Genomic DNA, 19,589 nt, shown 5'->3' with positions numbered 1-19,589 from the left:
TTTTCTTCCCATAGGAATAAATAACATTTTCCTTCTGTGTAAAATTATGTTAGTACCTTTGCTGAAGATCCATTAACCACATGTGTGGGTCTATTTCTGGAATATCTATTATGTTCCACTGATCTAAATGTGTATTTATTTTTTTGTAGATCATTGCAATAATGGTTTTATTGACTTTTATAATACAAACCATTCTTTTATATTTTGTTCTGCTTTTAAAGTATTAAAATCACAGTGGAACTTTTTTTCCTTCTTCCCTACCCATTGGTCACTCTTCTAACTTGTCTTTGCTTTGTCCCAACACAAAAAGAACAATCTTTTATTCCAATGATTTAACATACGGAATACAAACCCTACATTGTCAGAATTCACAAATCCTAAATATATTCATGACATATTAGAGGATTTTCTAGATTTCTACTTATGTCTCATGAGTTGCTCATCTATTTTATACTATTTTTTAAACTAAATATGTATATTTACAGAATATCACACTGCCTTGATTACTATAGATCTCTGCTGCTGCTGCTGCTAAGTCACTTCAGTCATGTCCAACTGTGGAACCCCACAGATGGCAGCCCATGAGGCTCCCCCGTCCCTGGGATTCTCCAGGCAAGAACACTGGAGTGGGTTGCCATTTCCTTCTCCAATGCATGAAAGTGAAAAGTGAAAACAAAGTCATTTAGTCATGTCCAACTTTTTGCCACCCCATGGACTAGCCTACCAGTATCCTCCATCCATGAGTCGCTCAGTCATGTCCGACTCTTTCTGACCCCATGGGCTGTAGCCTACCAGGCTCCTCTGTCCATGGGATTTTCCAGGCAATAGTACTGGAGTGGATTGCCATTTCCTTCTCCAGTTGATCTTCCCAACCCAGGGATTGAACCCGGGTCTTCCGCATTGTAGACAGACACTTTACCATCTGAGCCACCAGGGAAGCCCTTAAAAAAAAGTGAAAGTCGCTCAGTTGCGTCCAACTCTGCAACCCCATGGACTATAGAGTCCGTGGAATTCTCCAGGCCAGAATACTGGAGTGGGTAACCTTTCCCTTCTCCAGAGCATCTCCCTAACCCAGGAATCAAACCCAGGTCTCCTGCATTGCAGGCAGATTCTTTACCAGTTGAGCCACAAGGGAAGCCCATAGATTTCTAGTGAGTCTTAAAATCAGATAACACAGGCACTCCAACTTACTTCTCAAGGTCATATTAGCTATTCTAGATCTTTTGCATTGGTATTAAATTAACTTGTCAATTTTTAAAAAGCTGATAAAATCATGATTGTGATTTTGTTGAATCTACATGTCACTTTGTTAAAAAATAAGAAAAGAAAATATCTACTTCTCCTTTAGTTTTGAAGGATGATTGACAATTTTGAAGGAAAATTGACAATAGTATTATATTGTCCAATCCATGAATATGATATAATCCTCCATTTATTTACTCTTCTTTAATTTCTTTCAGCAATCTATACATTTTTTACTATAGAGTTTTTATACACATTGGGATATTTTCATGATACAATTTTGAAACTAAAAAAATTTTACTTTGTTTATTGTAAATATTAGAAATACAGTTCATTTTTGTTTTATGACTTTATGTCCTGTGGTGTTCATTGAATTCCTTCATTCACATAGCTATTTTTTTTTTTAAGATTATTTAGGAAGATACTGGAATGACAGCCTGAAGAGTATCTTTCAGGTTTGATGATGATCAATTCTCGCAGCCTTTATTTTTGTGAAAATATCTATAGTTCATCCTTGTTTATGAAGGACATTTTCTCCATATATAGAATATGTGATGTCAGGTTTTTCTATTTTCACCTTTTAAAAAATGTGATTCATCTTCCTACTTCTATTTTTTCTAATGTGATCAGCTTTCATTTATTCTTATCATTCTCCTGTGTATATTTTGCTTTGTCTCCTTTCAAGATGTTTTGGTTCTTTACTTTTTAATTTCAGCTGTTTGAGTCTGAGTGCTTATGTGTCACTTTGTATTTCTCTTGTTGTGAGTCCATCAGGCATCATAATCTGTAACCCGTGTTTTCCAAAAAATATAGAAAATCTTTGCCACTAATTTTCAAAGTTTCTCTGCTGCTGAGATGTTAATTACATGTTTGATAAAGTGTCCAATATTATTCCAAAAATTCCTAATGTTCTATTAATTTTGTTTTAGTCTTTCCTTTTAGACTCTGTGAAGGCAGATCTAGAATGAATCTTATTTTAAAATATGTAAGGTATGACTTTTCTGATGTCTTAACCAGATGCTAGAGTGTTAACAAGACTTCTCCACTCTACCTGGGCTGAAACTCCAATGTTATCCAGCACTGCTTGATATCTAGAATCTCTATTCTCTTCTCAATGCCATTAACATCCAGTTTTACATATTTTCCACCACATAATCTCACCCTGTCTTCAAGCAAGGATTCATAAGGAATGCGTATCCAAACAAACTCTCACCCCCAGCCCACACACCCCCCAAAGTGCAGCTGCCCCAAATTCTCACCTTAGCAGTTTCTTTTTTCTCAGGGACTGTGGTTTTCCATGCCTGGCATCCAATGCTTAAAAACAATTGCCCTGTATATGTTATTCAATTTTTGTGTGTATATCTGTGTCTGTGTGGGTGCTGGTTGTTTATGGGGACTAATTTGGTGTCAAATTAGTCCATCATATCCAAGTGTTAAGTTTCTCTCTGTGTGTATGTGTGTGTGTGGTTTTAAATCAAACTGCCTAGAGAAGAGGTCCCAAATAAAAAACTTTATTCATTTGCTATCTAGTTCTTCAAATCATCTTCATGTAAACTCAAAAGTATAAGATGCCCAAAGTGTTCTTATCATGAGAAGAGAAAAGGAAAACCAAGAAATGTTTTTAGCTTATAACCTCAAAATGACTATGTTTCTATATGTATTCCCCATCCTCTGCAGCAAAAGAACCTGTAAGTTTTCCATACAATAACTCATTTTTAAAATTTTTGGTTGTCAGTCTTCTCTAGAAATTCTGAGTCTAGTGGTCTAAGCAGGACAGATTTACTGCTTTGGTAGTTTCTTGTAGATTTTCAGTAGCATTTTCCCTTTTTGAGAGTTCAGGGCCCTCTTCTTTGAGATGTCAGTGCTCCTTCCTAAACCTTATCCAGAATGTTGTAGGAAAAGGAATGAGTGGCTATTTCTTTTGAGCATTCTGTTTGAATAAAAAAATACCAATATTCTTGAAGTATCTCTTCAAACTATAAGAATAACGACAACATTCTTGACTAATTGGAATCCTTTTCTCTTGTGGTATTTTGTTTTGATTATGGTATCATTGGATAGATATCAGGACATTTCTTTTAAGCAGGTTTCAAGTAGGAGCTAATTATGCTGACAGTCACCTACTTACTCATCAATAGATAGTGGCGCGAAAGCCAGCAAAAGACAAAACACACTGAATATCTTCATCAGGCCAGATGGTCAAACCGGAAGGTTTAGCCACCTGAACACATTGTATTATCTTATTGCCCATTAAGCAAAGTGAAATTTTGCAGTAATATTTAACGTGTTTTTTTCTCTCCCTCATTTAAAACCACCAGGCCTAAAATGTGTCAAATGAAATTTCAACTCAGTGTGGTCTGTGTTCCAGGAAGTGTCACTAAGGGTTTTGAAGCAGCTGTCACTATCATTGCAGTTTTCCAAGAGCAAGCTTCTAGAATTCAAGAATTCCCTGCCTGGTCAGATGAGATGCATATATGTGAAATCTCCAGTGTTGATTTTATTTTCACTTCAGCTCCAAGAAGGAGACCATGAAAGTACCCCCTAAAGTCACCCTTACTAGAAAAAGACACAAACAGAAATTCTAAGACTTTGTATCGCTTGAGACTGAAACAGAACCCAAACTTCAGCCATTTCCCTTTGTGCAGCTACTGCGCTCTGCCTGCACCCGAATGACAATCATGGGATTTAAGTTATATATCCCAGACCTCCCTAAAGTCTCTTTCACCAGAATAGAGAATGTTTGTGTCCTTTTCATGTTGATGTTGTCAAAAGGATTGTTCCCAAGACGATGCTCGAATTGGCTTCAGAACTACCATGAAATATCAAGAGGGCTGCTAGGATCTGGGTGTTCTGTTTCCTCCACTCTCCATGGCACGTGTTTTGATCTTTCTTCTTGAGCTGCCGTTTCTCTGCTTCCCCTCTTCCTCTCTGGGACGTCAGGGTCCTCACCAGCTGGTCCTCATGGTCGCTTCTATTTTCAGCATGAATCCCCTTAGTCATCTTTAAGCGGCTTCAGATACTGACTTCAGGTAAACGTCTAGTGTGTATGAAAGACTGGAAAGTTTCCTGTCTTTATACTTTCAGTTTATTGAGTTGGAAATTTAAAGTTCTAGCCAAAGTCCAAGAGGCTCCAAGTGTCAAACAATGATATGAAAAAAATAGAAAAAAACTTTTCTGAAGTTTCAGCCAACTCTCCTGCCCAGAGAATGTACCCAGATTCTGTATTCCTGGGTTTGGATTCTGGCTAGCATCCTAACTTGGCAGCCCATTCTCAGGGGCTATTTTTTCTCCTACCTCATCCTCATCTGTAGAATTCCAGGCTGAAGAAAGAATAAGGAAATGAATGACTAAGTATGAATTTTATGCGCCATGTTAAAATGCAGAACCTGATTATTCATACTGATGCTATCTTCACTGACTGCATTAAAGTTTCTGGTGCAATTTCAATAAACATTCTAGCACCAGCCAGCCGGTGTGATACTGATGCTAGGGACACCAGGATGAATGGGATGGAGTCCTTGCCTGTAGAGTGTCCACACATAACTCACCCATCCCCTGTTTGACAATAAGAATTCTAAAACTTTTTATTAATTCTGTTTGGGTGTACAAGACATAGGAATCTGCAGAAAGAAAAGCCCTCTGCTGGATCACATTATTTCTATAATGTCAGATGCCTCATGCCTCCCGCCTCCATCCTAAGAGCTTCTAGGTTCAAATCTGATATGCTACATTTTCCCTATCTCAGTTTTCCAGAGTGAAATTGCACTCATCTTTGTCATCTAAGACTCACCCAATGTTGTGCTACCCGACCACTCTGCTCCAGAACAAAAAATTGCTTCTGCTTTCTTAGAAAATAGAGACCAACATGGGATGCTCTGAAACCATCTTAGGATTTCATAGGTTATTTGAATACGGAAAGCAATACAACTTAAATGGCTGTGTAATGCCTGTGCCTGGTTAGCCAGACACCAGTGCTAGGCACTAGAGTGGATGAGGGCATGAATTTCCCATGAAGCGCATAAGGTTTACGCCCCAGCAAACCTCACTTGAGTAGTCTTGGGAGAAGTCCTAATAATATCTCAAGGTCACTATGTAATTTTCTCTCTAAAATAAGGCTATCCACAAATGTGCTTCTGTTCCCACAAAACCTGTGTCTATGATCGCTGCTGCTGCTGCTACTACATCACTTCAATTGTGTCCAACTCTGTGAGACCCCATAGATGGCAGCCCACCAGGCTCCCCCGTCCCTGGGATTCTCCAGGCAAGAACACTGGAGTGGGTTGCCATTCCCTTCTCCAATGCATGAAAGTGAAAAGTGAAAGTAAAGTCGCTCAGTCATATCCGACTCTTAGCAACTCAATGGACTGCAGCCTACCAGGCTCCTCCGTCCATGGGATTTTCCAGGCAAGAGTACTGGAGTGGGGTGCCATTGCCTTCTCTGGTGTCTATGATTAGGTATGTGTAAAATCAAATCAATAAGAGGTAGTCTCCATTCTTAAAGAGCTTACTTTTAGCAAGTGAAAAATGAAATCATGAATGCAACAAAATAAGGGGACCCCAAGTATAAGGCAATGCTTCCATTTTCCCACTGACAATGTTTGATGAATTTTAATCTTTAAATGCTTAGAGGGATGGTTGAAATGATCAATATTTCATTTCTAATTTTACTTACAATAGATATTTAAATTCATGTTAACTTATACAGTGATCCAGAAATAGTACCTTTTCTAGGCTCAAACTTCATGGAACAATTCTATTCAAACTTTTCATATGAACCCTTGACATCATTGTCTTAATCATCACTAGTATCCCTTTTGAATCACCTACTGAAGTTTTCTCGCACATCATATTCACTGCTGCCTAAGTTGTTCCAACTATGGCACTTTCTGATCCCATGCATAATTCTGCCACTGGAGATTTATCCTATGCCACCAAAACCAGCTAGCATAATATAAGAATGTACTTTCCATTTATCTGGTGGATGTATGTTTGAGATTTGTACAACTTATAATAGTGATATTTCTTATCAAAATGATTTTTTTAAAGCTTTTTTTTTTAAAGAAAAAAGTAATGATAGCCACCATTTGCAATGATGGAGACTTTCTCCTCAGGAATACTCACTAAACCTGTGTTGAATCCCTGCTTCCCTCAGATGACCTTTATAAACATCAAGTTCCAGCACTAAGTTTGTTTCAGGTTAACAGTAATTTTCAGGATTACTGTTACTGAATCACCTGGAGAGCATTTAAAAAAAACGCTAATACCAGTACCAGACTTCCCAGGTAGCACAGTGGTAACGAACCCACCTGCCAATGCAGGAGACGTGTGTTTGATCCCTGGGTCAAGAAGATATCCCTGGAGAAGGAAATGGCAACCCGCTCCAGTATTCTTACCTGGAAAATCACACGGACAGAGGAGCCTGGAGGGCTATCATCCATGGAATCACAAAAGACCCAGACACGACTTAGCGAATAAAAAACAACAATGCCAGTACCATACTGTCTTAATTACTGTAGCCCCAGCATTAGTATTTTTAAAATGCTCTTCAGATGAAGAGACAACCCTCAAAATGGGAGAAAATGTTTGCAAATGAAGCAACTGACAAAGGATTAATCTCCAAAATATGTAAATAGCTCATGCAGCTCAATTAAAAACAAACAAAACAACCAACAATCAAAAAATGGGCAGAAGACCTAAATAGACATTTCTTCAAAGAAGACATACAGATGGCAAACAAAGCAAGCAGAGGAAAGGATGCTCAATATCACTAATTATTATTGAAGTCCAAATCAAAGCTACAGTCTGCCTCACACCAGTCAGAATGGGCATCATCGCGAAATCTACAAACGATAAATGCTGGAGAGGATGGGAAGTAAAGGAACCCTCTTGCACTGATGGTGGCACTGTAAATTGGAACAGCCGCTATAGGGAACAGTATGGGGGTTCCTTAAAAAACTAAAAATAGAACTACCACATGACCCAGGAATCCCACTTCAGGGAATATACCCAGAGAACTACCACATGACCCAGCAATCCCACTTCAGGGAATATACCCAGAGAACTACCACATGACCCAGCAATCCCACTTCAGGGAATATACCCAGAGAAAATAATAATTCAAAAAGACACATGTACCCCAGTGTTCACTGTAGCACTATTTCCAATAGCCTGGACATGGAAACAACCTAAATGGCCATCAATAGAAGAATGGATGAATAAGATGTGGTGCATATACATATAATGGAATATTACTCAGCCATAAAAAGAAATGAAATTGGGTCATTTGTAGAGACCTGAATGGATCTAAGATTGTTATACAGAGTGAAGAAAGTCAAAGGGAAAAACAAATACCATATATTAACGCATATATGTGGAATCTGAAAAAAAAAATTAGTGTAGACGATCTTATCTACAAAGCAAAAATAGAGACGCAGATATAAATAACAAATGTTTGAATACCAAGAAGCAGGAGGTGGGATGAATTGGGAGATTAGGATTGACGTATATACACTACTGATACTATGTATAAAATAGATTGCTAATGACAGTCTGTTATATATAGCACACAGGATTCTACTCAATGCTCTGTGGTGATCTAAATGGGAAGAGAATCCAAAACGGAGGGGATGTATGTATATGCATGGCTGATGCACTTTATGTTAGCAGAAACTAACATAACACTATACTCCTATAAAAATTTAAAAACAACAACAAAACCCACTAGTGCCAGGACACACTTCCACAGATTCTGATTCAATAGTTTGTGATGCAGCCTGCACTGGAATTTTTTAAAGTCCTCTGAATGATCTGAATATGCAGCCAAGGTTGAGGCGCCTTGTTTTCCCCAAACAATCCTTTGTTATTCAAAATAAAATAACTGGGAGAAGAACAAACATTCTAACATGAGACTTCATAAGGACTCAAATATGAAATAGCCATCTCTTTTCTAAGTGATAATTCAAAGGAATATGTCACATAAAGACAAATATATAATATATAGAGACATATAAATATATTATGCATATACATGTATATATTATACCTTTACAGTATACACAATACTTTTGTACAATATATTTATATATATGTGTATATATATACAGAGATTATTTTTTAATATAATAAAATTTTAATATTTTAAAAGTTACACATTTTCTAAATAAAATTTAGGAAAAAGTCAGACTGCCTCAGTTGAGGATTCGAAGATGGAGGCAAGTATGATTTCAGTTAAAAGAATCTGACATCAGTAAATTCACCTGGATAAAGCATTGAGATTCATATAGGCAGAGATATTAAAGGGAGGCAGTTGTACCAGGCAGAGGAAATAAAAATATAATACTCAAAGTCCCCCAAACTGCAGTAGCTTTGAGGTGGTAATGAGAATTCCTTTAAAAGAATAAAGACATATGTTTTATTGGTGAACAAAGTTGGCGTGCCAGCTTATGGAGATGACCATCACTTCCAAATGACTTATGTGGTAGCTTTGAGTGTGGACAAACTAACATAACATCTGGAAATGATCAACCAATCATCAAGGGCGCTATTTACTGCTTTATCCATGACATAAATACAGTTTCCTGCCTGGACAGCTCTGAGTTCATGGGTAATGTCATCCTTTGGCCATTAGAGTATTGGAAATTTGTCTCCTTTCCTGCCTCTTTACTTTGGTTTGTAAGACCAGTTGACAGCAAATGATAAAAAAGTGAGAACTGATCAGCCTAAATATCTAAATTGAGAAAAGTCACATCAAGCTTAGTCACTCCTAACATGACAGCAGATGTTCCTAGTTGAAATTCATTTAGAAAGAAGAAAAAGGAGAAAATAAATGCTATGGGAGATCTATATATTGATTTTCTTTGTAAAGAGTAGAGACAAATAAGAAATAAGGATGAAAGGGGTTATAGTTCATAATGAATCTTAGTGTCCAACTCAATTGGCTTCATCTGCAAGAAGGAGTTAAAAGGGACAGTTCAAGCTTTAAAAAGGTAAAAACTTGAAACATAAAGGTAATGTATGTTTGTAAATCAATTTACAGTTTCAAAGTCTTTACTCAGTCTTACATGATGTACTTATTAGTTAATGAGATGATCTGTCAAATATTGCTCTTGCCATTTCCAGGAAGAAACAGAGATCAGAGAAGTTGAGTGACTTTTCCAAGGTCACAGGGAAGGAGGAGACCTAAATCCCCCAGCTCTCAGTTCTGTGCCTTTTCTACAACCCATAACAGATTTGTACAGTTTTTATTCTACCAGTGGGACTAATTTAATGAATACCCAGAAAGGTAACCTGTTAAAAGGATGAGAAAATGTAGGAGTAATCATTTTAGGTCTGTCTTTATTGTTAAAATTTTGTATACTTATTAAAGAAATATTAATGGACTGAGAGAAAATATCTGTAAATGATGTGACCAACAGGAGCCTCATTTCCAAAATACATGAAGAGTTCCTACAATTCAATAAGCAAAACACAGATGACCCAATCAAAAAATGGACAGAAGACCTGAATAGACATTTATTGAAAGAAAGAAATGCAGACATTTCTCTATGAAAAGGTGCTTATCATCACTAATTATCAGAGAAATCCAAATCAAAGTGCAATAAGGTACCACCTATGCCATTCAGGACGGCCATCACTAAAATGTCTACAAATAATACATGCTGGACAGGGTGTGGAGAAAAGGGGGTCTTCCTACCCTGTTAGTGGAAATGTAAATTGGTTCAGTGACTAGGGAAAACAGCATGAAAGCTCCTCAAATAACTGGAGTTGCCATATTATCCAGCAATCTCACTCCTAGGCACACACCCAGACAAAACTGTAATTCGAAAAGATACATGCACCCCTCTGTTCATAGCAGTAATATTTTTTAAAAGACCAAGACATGAAAGCAACTTAATCTGTCAATTCATTGATAAAGAAGATGTGGTACATCTATACAACAGAATATTACTCAGCCATTAAAAAGAATAAAATAATGCCATTTGCAGCAATATGGATGGACCTAGAGATTACCATACTAACCAAAGTAAGTCAAAGACAGATACCATATGATATCGTTTATATGTGGAATCTAAAATATGACACAAACGAGCATATCTATAAAACAAAAACAACTCACAGATACAGAGGACAGACTTGGGACTGCCAAGGGGGGTGAGGATGGCAGAGGGAAGGATTGGGAGTTTGGGACTGGCAGATGCAAACTAGTACATACAGGATGGATAAACAATAAAGTCCTACTGTATAGTCACCAGGGAAGCCCATTGTATAGCACAGGGAACTATATTCAATATCCTGTAATAAACCATAATGGAAAAGAATAGGAAAAAGAATATATATATATATGTATGTATGTATGTATGTATATCCAAGTCACTTTTTTGTACAGTAGAAATTAAACACAGCACTGTAAATCAACTATAGCTCAATAAAATTATAAAATTATTAGATAATATGAGAGACAAATACAAATCACTATAGTTCTTTTAGTAATACATTTTCACTTTGCATTTTTTACATATCCTTCAGTCTAGTTTTCTATTTACAACTTTTTTTTTTTAAGTGAAATCCTGGGCTTCCTAGGTGGCTAAGTGTTGTGAAGAATCTGCCTGCCAATGCAAGAGGCCAGGTTCGATCGCTGGGTTGGGAAGATCCCCTGGATAAGGAAATGACAACCCAATCCAGTATTCTTGCCTGGAGAATTCCATGGACAGAGGAGCCTGGAGGGTTACAGTCCATGGGGTTGCAAAGAATCAGACACGACTTAGCAACTTAACAACAACAACAAAACTGAAATACAATATTGTTTCACTTTTAGCATAGCATAAACACTTCTCCTTGCTTTTATACAGATTTCACAAATATTAATGGCACCATAATAGCACTCACTTTTGAAATGTCCACCATATTCCAGGCACAATGCTATAGCCACAGATAGAAACTACAATGACCTAATTAGGCAAGAGGTGTACCATTAAAGAAATAAGACAGTCACCTCCCTGCAGGAGAGGGTGTTGTAGAATTCACCCTCCAGGGTTTTGCTAACCTCACTCTCCTATATAATATAGAATCATGAGGATATTCTCTGGTCTATTCAAACATTCCCACAGAGTTTAACATTCAGATTGTTTCTAATATTGCTTATTACAAATGATAGTGAAATAAATATTTTAGGACTGGTAATATTTTCTCAATACTAATACTAACCAAACTTTTCCATAGGATAAATCATAGAAATAGAATTCTGTGGAGATTAAAGAACATAAAAAATGTAATGTGATTTGCCATTTGCTTCCAAAGCATTAAAATAATACCCATTTATATTCCCAGCTAAGAATCAGAATGCCCATTTCACAGAACTTATGTCTACGTCAAAGTTTAGGTTAATATTTCCTTACTTTTTCCCATCTGTCAAATTATTGGTTTAAAAAAATGTAACTTTTTTTTTTTTACAGTGAAGAGTCAACTTACTGGATAAGACCATAATGCTGGGAAAGATTGAAAGCAAAAGGAGGAGAGAGCTGAAGAGGGTGAGATGGCTATATAGCATCATTGACTCAATGGACATGAGTCTGAGCAAAGTCCAGGAGATAGTGGACAGGGAAGCCTGGCATGCTGCAGTCCATGGGATCACAAAGAGTCAGACATGACTTAGTGATTGAACAACAACAATGAGGAATAACTGATATACAAAAAATGCATATATTTTATGTATGCAGTTTTATAAATTGGACATACACATAATCCATGATACCCTCACTAAAATCAAAGTAATAAACCTATACGTCACCTCCAAAAATTTCCTTGCATACCTTTGCTTTTTGTGGGTTGTAAGAATACTTCCCTTGTGGCTCAGCTGGTAAAGAATCCACCTGCAATGCAGGAGACCTGGCTTCGATCCCTGGGTTGGGAAGATCCCCTGGAGAAGAGAAAGGTTACCCACTCCAATATTCTGGCCTGGACAATTTCAGGGGGTCACAGAGTTGGACACGACTGAGCGACTTTCACTTTCAAGAATACTAACCCTAAGATCTACTCCCTTAAAATTTTAAATGCCATACTGTTAACTAGAGGCATGATGTTGTACAGCAAATCTCTAGAACTTTATTCATCTTGCAAAACTATAATTTTATACCCACAAAACAACAGTTCTCCATTTCCTGCTCCCTCTATCACCTGGCAACCACCATTAGATTTCTTGATTCTATTTGTTTGACTATTTGAACTTCATATAGTGGAATCATGCTGTGTTTGTCCTTCTGTGATGGATTATTTCACTTAGCATATCTCCCAGGTCTGGTCACGTTATTGCAAATGGGAGATTTCCTTCTTTTTTTAAGGCTGAATAATATTCCATTGTGTGAATATACCATATTTTGTTTATCTATTAACTTGTCAACCGAGGAAGAGATTGTGACATATACATACACTAGAATATTTCATGGATTGTTTCGGTATCTTTGACTATTGTGAATAATGTTATAATGAACCTTGATGGGCAAGTATCTCTTTGAGATCCTGATTTTGACTCTTTTGACTATATATCCAGAAGATAAACACATGAAAGACAATAAAATGAGACCCCCCCATCTTAAACCACACACAAAAATCAACTCAAAATGGATTAAAGACTTAAACACAAGACCCCAATATATAAAATTCCTAGAAGAGAACCTAGGGGATATCTACATGACATGGGTCTTGGTAATAATTTCATGAAAATGACACCCAAAACACAGGCAACCAAAACGAAAATAGATAAGTAGGACCACATCAAGCTAAAAACTTTCTGCACAGCAAAGGAAACAATCAATAGAGTGAAAAGGCAACCTATGGAATGGGAGAAAATAACTGCAAATCATACTCGGATAAGTGGTTAATTTCCAAAATATATAAGGAAGTTCTATAATTCAATAGCAAAAAAAAAAAAAAAAATCAAACAACCTTATCTTACAATGGGCAGGGGACTTGAATACACTTTTCTCTAAAGACACACTAATGTCCAACAAACATATAAAAAGATGCTCAACATCACAAATTGTCAGTTCAGTTCAGTCGCTCAGTCGTGTCTGACTCTTTGCGACCCCATGAATCGCAGCACGCCAGGCCTCCCTGTCCATCACCAACTCCCGGAGGTCACTCAGACTCATGTCCATCGAGTCCGTGATGCCATCCAGCCATCTCATCCTCTATCGTCCCCTTCTCCTCCTGCCCCCGATCCCTCCCAGCATCAGAGTCTTTTCCAATGAGTCAACTCTTCACATGAGGTGGCCAAAGTACTGGAGTTTCAGCTTTAGCATCATTCCTTCCAAAGAAATCCCAGGGTTGATCTCCTTCAGAATGGACTGGTTGGATCTCCTTGCAGTCCAAGGGACTCTTAAGAGTCTTCTCCAACACCACAGTTCAAAAGCATCAATTCTTCGGCGCTCAGCCTTCTTCACAGTCCAACTCTCACATCCATACATGACCACTGGAAAAACCATAGCCTTGACTAGACGGACCTTAGTCGGCAAAGTAATGTCTCTGCTTTTGAATATGATATCTAGGTTGGTCATAACTTTTCTTCCAAGAAGTAAGCGTCTTTTAATTTCATGGCTGCAATCACCACAAATTATCAGGGAAGTACAAATCAAAACCACAAGGAGGACTTCCCTGGTGGTCCAGTGGTGAAGAATCTGCCTGCCAATGCAGGAGACAAGGATCAGGAAAATTCCACATGTTATGGGGCAACTAAGCTCGTGTGCCATAATTACTGAGCCCTCATGCCTCGAGCCTGTACTCTGCAACAAGAGGGAAGCCATCACAAAGAGAAAGCTGCACACAGCAGCAAAGAGCAACCTCTGCTTGCACCAGCTAGAGAAAGTCTGTGCACAGCAAGGAAGACCCAGTGCGGCCAAAAAAAGAAAAAAGAAACTACAGTGAGATTCCACCTCATACTTGTTAGGATGGCTATTGTATGGTAGGAAAATATCTTTTTCCTCTGCCCTTCTAAATTCTTGACTGGGACCCCTGTTAAAAAAAAAGACAGATTAACAAGAGAAAACTGTACCACTTTATAGTAAGCTTTATGTGACATGGGAAATTTCATAAGGAAATGAAGACGTAAATAAATGGTTAAATGTCAGTGTTTTTCTGCTTAGGTTTGGTGAAGAGCTGCGGAAACAGATGATAAAGGACAAAGGTGAATTCAGTATAGTAAACTCAGAAAAATTTAGCAAAGACCATTCACTCCGATTCCTCTCTGTGTCCCTTTATTTTCAAAGATAAGGATGCTGCTTCTCTGAATATAGAAGGGCAGCTATCTCATGAGGACTTTACAACCTGCTTCAGGGGAAGGTCAGAAAATCCTTCCTGTCCATGCCATTTCTCAAATCCTTTCAGCCTGAAATACTGACTCTGCCAGGGTACCATATGTTGGGGTAGTGTGTCCCGAACCCCATCACTATTATAAACAAAAACAAAAGATTCCAGTGACTGATTCATGTTGATGTTTAGCAGAAATCAACACAATTCGGTAAAGCAGTTATCCTTCAATTAAATAAATAAACTTTTTTAAAAAGATAGCAAGTATTAGTGAGGATGTGAAGAGGGAACGTTTGTGCACTGTTGGTGGGAATGTAAATTGATGCAGCCACTGAGGGGAAAAAATTATCGAGATTATACAAGTAATTAAAAATAGAACAACCATATCAACCAGCAACCCCACTTCTGGGTATTGCTATTTATTAAAAAAAATATATATTCTGACCTAAGTTGTCAACACCAGCACTTGCCTTTTCCTCCCACACATACTTTTATCTCTTTTACTTAGGATTTTTTCTTTCTCTACTTTTCTTATCATCGTGAACAAAAATCATTTGCTAATCCACTATTTGCAAGGTTTTATGGATGATGCAATTTGAGGACAGTTCAATATATCATGCAGCCACCAGCCTGGAAGAACTTAATGTTTAGTTGACATAAAGGAAGAAAACTGGGGAAATGATTGCCCAGAGAACTCACAGTGCTCCTCACTCCACCTCTCCTTCTCTTCTCTTCTCTTCTGTCAATGGTAAATTTTCTCCCCTCCCCTCCTCCAACCTCCTTCCAAACTGCTGAGTCATGTTCCTAAATAATTATGAAGCAGATGCCAAATCCTAGGGGATATATATATATATATATATGATTACGTATTTTTCTAATTGGGAGAGGGTGAATGTGAGAAGGGTGATTAGGAGGTCTGCTCATCATCCAAGTAAAGGTTCTGGAAAACTCCTTAGTATAATAGATGTTATTCATAATAAGAGGTTATTAGAATAAGCTCAGAAGCTTTCCCTAGTGAAGTATAACCCTTAAGAAGTACAGATTATGCCAAATTCAATTGCAAATTGGAAAGTGTCTATAAGGCCACAGGAGAAAAGATGTTGCTGGGGGTAGGGAAAGGTATTCCTAACTGTCGTCATTACAGAAAGCAAGGACAGTAAGTGGGGCTATTATGATGATTTAGCATCCCAGAGCAGCCTGGGGAAGATAAGCACCCTTGCTTTTACAAGGGCATGGATTGGCACACAAGAATCAGCCACTGAAAAAGAAATTACCTAAATATGGAGTGATGTCACTTATTTTGCTCTCTTTGGATGGTGATGGGATGTGAAAGGAGGACCAAGTCACTAAGAGTAGAAATGGGGAGACAGAGAGCAGAGTCCAGGGTCTGTTGCTGTACTGGACGAGTGAGGGAGCCTCTAGGGAACAGGCGAAGGAGTCAGGGTTGATGGTCAGAGGCAAAAGAGAGAACAGGCTGACGAATTCTAGTCTGAGTGGGGAACAGATGATGAAGACAGGGATGCACGCCTTTGCGAGGGCGGGTCTCCCAGGGGCCCATCACAGTGCTGGGCACAAGGTCATACCCACCATAATCTCTTGTCTCCCTCCCCTGTCTCTTGGTTTACAAACTTTTACTCATCTTTCAAGTATCTGGTTGCATGTTTTAATTCTCTCTTCCTTAAAGAAGCCTTTTCTGACCCCCAGGAATAGGCTTGTTATCCTCTTAAGTCCCTACTAGGATGCTGAATGTCCAGCGCCTTCATAGCACGTTTCACACGGTATCTTCATGCTTTCATTGTCCTTCATCCTCTCTCAACCGTGAACTCATAAGAGTAAGAGGGTCTTATACATGTGTCCCCTAGGGCTTATCACACTGCCTGACACATAAGGGCTTAAGAAATATGTGTTGACTAAGTGGAGCTAACAGCTCAGTTGTTCTCTCTATAACCCACTTTTGTGACAAGGGTGTGAGCAGCCCAAGGGGGAGGTCTTCTGGGACTCATATTCACCCCCGAGTTCCTGTTGTTCTTCCTGGGACCTGGCAGGTACTCAGCGATGTTGCTGAACCAGACTGAACTTGTGGCAGCTCAAGGATGTGATGGGGTAAACTTTGGCAGTTGACCACCTACTTTCCTTTTCCTTTTAAAATTCAACTCCAGATTTTCCAAAGATTACAAAACAAAGTTCTCCGGACAGTTTGCGCCTGGTTTGCCAGGTCTGGTGAAGCACGCAGAAAGGGAGTGAGGAGGTGTTTTAAAAGAGACAGCCATACAAAAGTGCCCTCTCCCACAGATAAGTTTTGCCATTATTGATTTTGCACAACGTTTTTTTTTGCAAAAACGTGCTGAGCAAAACCAGTTTTTAGGTATGGTCATTGTGGCTTATTTGTTTGATTGTAAAATTAAAAGTCCAATTATTTTGGCTAAAGGCTAGATTCTATTCAGCAATGTGATCGATATTAGAGAACTCAGGATAATGTAAAAAAAATCTGGTGAAAAATTAGTGTGGAATAGTAAATTCAAATCTCTGAAGAGCTGAAATTTTTAGTAATTTTAGGAGAACTAAAAATCTTTTAAAAGATTTTAAAATCTTTTTTTTTAATTTAAAAAAGATAAGAAGAACTCTCCTATATCTTCATAAAAATGAATGTGAGTCAGACCTCAGTTAATGATCTACACATTAGCCAAGGTCTGGATGTGAGACGCAACATCTGTTATCCTTTCAAGTAATTGTATACTCAGAAATGTACCTAATTAACTAACGGATCAGTCTCTGGCATTGACATTTCCAAGGATAAATCCTAAAAGGGGAATAAGAAGTTTGCTGGAAAGGAGGAATGCACAATTATATAATGTTAAAAAAAAATGCTTAGATCAAGCTCTTTATAGGCACAAGGCAGAATCTTGTATACTTGTGGGCTTAGCTTTTTTATTTACTTCTTAAGCAATTTATTATTGTTAATCATACAAGTGGGCTTCCCTAGTGGCTCAGGCAGTAAAGATTCTGCCTTCAATGTGGGAGACTGGGTCAATTTTCTTACAAAAATCCAAACAAATAATTCTACCAAAAGATTGTCTTGCTACTCCAACCTCACAGTCTTCTTCAGAAATAATTTTATGCACTTTGGTATATATATACATAAGAGAAGGAAATTGCAACCTGATCCAGTATTCTTGCCTGGAAAATTCCATGGACAGAAGAGCTTGGCAGGCTACAGTCCATGGGGTTACAAGAGTCAGACAGTATTTAGAGACTAAACATCACCACATATATATACACACATATATGAATACCTTGTTCTACCCATTCATATGTAGATATGCTACAACTTGGAATTAGGTATTTTCATTTGCTTTTTATATAAGCAGCATTATATTGTGAATTGTTTTATGAATTGCTTTTTATTTCAAATGACTATGTGTATTAAGAGATCTTTCTATGACAGTATACATAGATACCCCATTCTTTTTCATTACTGCAAAATGCTTCATAGAATGGATGTGTTATATTTCATTTAACTGTACCTACCTGATGGGACATTTAATCATATACAATTGGTCACTATAATAAGGAATATTGCAATGTATACCTTGCATTGTGTACATGTGGGAATATTTTTCTAGGAAAATCTTTAGATTTAAAATTGCCAAATAACAGGAAATACATATTAAGTTTTGAAAAACGTTGTGAACTTTTTCTCCAAAAGAGGCTATGTCAATCAATATCAGCAGCACCAACAACAGTATATACGAAAATCTTCATGGTCTTTTCTCCCTGTCTTACTTCTTTTCCTCCTTGTTTTCCAAATTGGTGGGGTAAAACTGACATTTCATTGCTGTGTAATTTGTATTTTTCAGGTGATAAGTGAAGTTTTCTATCCTTTCATGTTTATGGTCATTTGAATTTCTTTTTCTATGTACTACCTGCTCATATTTCTTTGCCTCTTCATCATTTTTTCTTATTAATAGAAATTCTTTATATATTTCAAGTATTTACCCACAACACTGAAAGAAAATGTTTGCAGCATATACAGTATTAAATTTTGTTTAGTTAATCCACATAAAGTCAAATTAATGAACTTCTGTGTTTACCTTAAAATCTTCCATGCCCTAATATTTATTTTTAACTCTTTCCTATATTTTCTTATAATGATGCTTATAAATTTTTATTCTCAATTTACCTGGAATGAATTTTGCACACTGTTTTAGATATGGATCTAGTTTTCTTTTTTCTCAGATGGCTAGCCAATTGCCCCAAAGTCTTTTCTCAGTTATGTGAAGCATTATCTCTAGAATATCTTTATCCCTAGTTTAATTTATCTCTGGATTCCACTGAACTTTTAAAAAAGTCTACCTCCAGCCCAATACCATATCTTATTCATTATTATAGTTTGATAGCATATTTTGACGTCTAACAAGACATATCCCCATCACCGTTTTCCTTTTTTCAAAAAAATTAACTCATACATTTTCTATTCCACAAAGATGTTAGAATTAATTAGCTGAGTTGTGTAGAAATTTGATTGGGAATGTACTAAATGTTTAATTTATGGAGAATGTATTTAGTCTTCCTAAGCACAAACATGGCATATTTCTCTTTCGTCAACTCTTCTTTTCCATCCTTCAATAAGTTTTATAATTTCCCTCAGTTCATATTAGAAAAGTATACTTTATTACCAATGTATAGAAATAGATATTTAGATAGATGATAGATGAACAGTATCCACTGAACTTGCTAAATTTTCCTGAGTTCTAGTGGAAGATTCAAAATTACCTAACAACTACTTAGATTTTCACATAAATTCCAGATAGTATCAGTTGTGTCTCTTTCTTTTTAGTAATTATTACCTATTTTCCATGTCTTATTGTATTGTCTAGAACTTCCATTATAATGTTGAATAGTAGCAATCATAATAGCCAAACTTCTCTTATTTCTGATTTTAATAGGAATGCTTCTAATATTTCAATATTAAGTGATATGCGTGCTAAAGGTACATTAGTCTTTGTGTAGTTTGTGTCCCACAAATGAAGGCAACCCTGTGCTGGGGG

The sequence above is a fragment of the Oryx dammah genome, unplaced genomic scaffold (assembly GCF_014754425.2).
Source record: "Oryx dammah isolate SB20612 unplaced genomic scaffold, SCBI_Odam_1.1 HiC_scaffold_14, whole genome shotgun sequence".
NCBI lineage: Eukaryota > Metazoa > Chordata > Mammalia > Artiodactyla > Bovidae > Oryx > Oryx dammah.
This window is presented reverse-complemented; position numbering follows the sequence as displayed.